At 40.7% G+C, this 3,440-nt stretch overlaps 1 pseudogene; it reads right to left on the bottom strand.

Moving 5' to 3' along the window:
- Positions 1 to 1,431: 1,431 nt before the first annotated feature.
- On the bottom strand, positions 1,432 to 1,649 carry LOC115869549 (annotated as a pseudogene).
- Positions 1,650 to 3,440: the final 1,791 nt, after the last annotated feature.

Genomic DNA, 3,440 nt, shown 5'->3' with positions numbered 1-3,440 from the left:
CTTCTCAGCTGGATGGCCACTTGTTTAACTACAAGCCTTTAAGACCCCAGATGCTAGATCTTTTGATAGCTAGGCACCATCAGCTTTCCTCACCACATTTGCTTATGCACCCATTTTGTCTTCAGCGATCATGTCAGGAAGGTGAATATCATATAATGCCACATTATTCAAAAAAACTATTCTTTTTTTTTTTTTAACAAACTATTCTTGTACTGAGGTGAGATTTAAGCAGAGACCCAAAGTCCATCTACGTCGTCCTTGTTGCATTACATATACATACATATATAAACAAATACATATATTTAAATATTTTTTCTTCTTTCCTCTTTTGTTCCCTTCCGACCCCACTATCATGTTTACTCATTGTTCACCTCTCAGTAATTCCTCTCAGACACAATTCGATTGCTCTAACATGACCAGAAAAGCTACACACTCCTCGCCATCAATTTTAGAACTTACTATTCCCCTGTACCTGTCATTGTTGGCTCCCTGCTCACCTCCCCAAACCCCTCACATCTCCCCTAGGAACCGTCGGTCCAGTTGCTGAATCAGTGAAATTGCCTATCCTGCAACAATACATGGACTTTTATGTTGCTGGTTAAAATAACAACAAACAGAGTTGTGTCCAAATTAGCAATTAGAGTAACTAAAATTGTAATATAATATCTTTTGTTGTACAATATTAGGCAAAAACATAAGAAGAAACATTAACATATGCATCTTTAGTTCAAAAGAGAATCAGACACTTCTCTTGACTTGAACCCATAGTCTATTAAAAAAAGTTTTAGCATTTTTCTTTCATAAAACAGGAAAAAAGAATCCTTTGGCCTTTTCATGACGTTTCAAATTGTTAGGAGGTTATCGTAGGCCAGTAAGAAAAAACACCCAAGTTATTGTAAATTAAAATCATACAGATGAGAGCCTTAGCTTTTTCCAAAACCACACAGCTCTGTCTGACTCAGGAATTGACCCTTGCTTTGGCGGTAGATTGCACAAAGAATGAATGAACTCTTCAAACTTGTCAATTTAATGGCGAAACAGTCGTTTCATATGTTATTTATCATTAAAGCATTTCAAAATCTTAAAATGATGACACTTTAGCCGGACAGATAAAACTTTAACTATACCAAATACTTTTTATCTTTAATGATTAAACATTGTTCATGTTTGATCAAAAACTCAAAGCTCACTGCCAGCTTTCTCCTCGGAGCGGCTGGTGGTTTCAAACTGTTGACCTCGTGGTTAGCAGCCCAACACATAACCCCCGACACCACCAGGACCCCTCCATGTTACATAGCTCTCTCTCTCTCTTCTTTTTTCCCCAAAAGCTTATTCTTAAACGTGCAGCAAACTCCAAGACAAGACTTCACGCTAACTAGGTGGCAACCGATCAGGGAATCGGATGTTCACACGGGAATGGAATCAAGGGCGCTATTGCCTCTGCCACCACGAACAGCTGACTCTGCCAGGTTTCTTCAATCCACCTGTCGCCAGGGGCCCTTCCCCGAGGCCTTCGCTTGTAACAAGCTCCTCGGGTTTCTTTTGCTCTGCTTTCTGTGTCTGCTTGAGGCCTTATCGTCCTCCTCCATTGCCTTGGTCTGCTTCTTGGGTGGTTTCAACGGCTTCTTGCCACCTTCTCGGCCTGGCATGGCACCTGCTGCCCCTTCCCCAGAATAGCACTTATGTAATACTTTAAAATTGCAAAAATGGGCATGCTTATCAGCAGATCTAAATATGTTTATATCCTTTCTCTAAAAAACAAGGTTTATGAACTTAAATTATAATTATTATTTATTAACTGAATTTAATGCCAGCTGTGTTGTATTGATTAGTATTCTATATTGATTAGTATTCTCTACTTGATCTCTAGGTTGTAACATCCATTGCAATGGCTCCACAGAACTCACAGGCACATTTATGATTCAGGGGTTTATTAACCGGTGGACAGGTCGTAATGCAAGTGAACTGTTTATCAGGAGAGGTGAGAAAGTTCTTTCAGGCCTGCTAATAAATGCCCAGAGGGCCACATGAACTCTGCCCGAAGGCATTCAGCTCAACCTCAGTGGGTCAGCAAACTCAGCTCCCTGGTTTAAGTGCCCAGAGACACCCCACTCCAGTAAGTCTCAGTCTGAAGGCACTGAGTTCTACTTCATGGGTCAGCAAGCAGTTTCCCCAGTTAAGTACTCAGAGGTACCCCTCCACAAGCCAGCGCCTGCCCAACGCCTTCGGCGTTACTTGTTTTCTGGGAGGGGAAGCCCACCGCTCTGCCTCGTGTGCTGCTGTGCCTCTGATGTCAGCGCTCTTCTTCGTCCAGGAGGGTCACGGGCCGAGATTTTGGGTTCAGAGGACATGCCGCATTTCTGGTTGTTGCCAGTAATGAGATCCCCCCTCCCTGTGTGCATGAGTCTGAAGAGGAATTAATAGTTTGCTATCAGACATATGGGCTAATATCAGACTTATGGACTTGATCTGGACTGGGCTGGTTTTCTCAATATACAATATACAATTGCTCTTTGATATAAAACTCTTTTTTACACACATATGAGTGTCTATGAGTTTGTTTCTCTAGTCAACCCAGACTAACACAGCATAGATGCAGTGAAACTCTCACTAGCTGCAGATGGTATGATTTTATATGTATAACACCCCAAAGACTTGACCCCCCCCAAAAAATTGCTGGAAGCAGTCTGAAGATTCAGCAATGTGGCGGGATACAAGATTAATACACAAAAATTAATTGGACTCCAATACCTTTTACAATAGCCACCAAGCAGATGACATACTTAGGAGTAAACCTAACCAGGGAAACAAAAGACTCGTACAAAGAAAATTACAGGATACGATTATAAGAACCCAAAAGAGACCTATATAAATGGAAGAATTGTCCATGTTCACGGATGAGAAGGCTTCCCATTGTAAAAATGCTAATATCACACAAAGCAATCTATAAATAAAGTGAAATTCTGATCCAGATCCCAACTTCATTCTTAAAAGAAATGGAACACTAGTTACTAACTTTACATGGAAAGGGAATAGACCCAGGATTTTAAGAAAGAACTTCTTAATAAGAACAACATAGGAGGCGTCTCACTATCTGACCTCAAAACCTTTTACATAGCCACAGGAGTCTAAACAGCCTGGATATGGTGCACTAATTGGGACATGGACCAATGGAACAGAAGAGAGCTCCCAGAAATAAATCCATCCACCTACAGACAATGATCTTCGACAGGGACAAAACGTATTAAATGGGGAAGAGATAGGCTCTTCAACAAACAGCACAATCTTTAACAATGCCACAATGGACAAAGGACTGGTCTCTAAAAATCTGTAGAAAACCTCAATATGAAAAAAAAGAATAATCCCATTTAAAAGGAGGCTAAGGACATGAAGAGACAATTCACCAAAAATGACATTCAATGTCTACCAAGCATATGAAA

The sequence above is a fragment of the Echinops telfairi genome, unplaced genomic scaffold (genome assembly GCF_000313985.2).
Source record: "Echinops telfairi isolate 266 unplaced genomic scaffold, ASM31398v2 ScPeMD7_31;HRSCAF=116, whole genome shotgun sequence".
NCBI classification, from domain to species: Eukaryota; Metazoa; Chordata; class Mammalia; order Afrosoricida; family Tenrecidae; genus Echinops; species Echinops telfairi.
The sequence above is the reverse complement of the archived record's forward strand: the minus strand, read 5'-3'. Positions and strand labels throughout refer to the sequence as shown.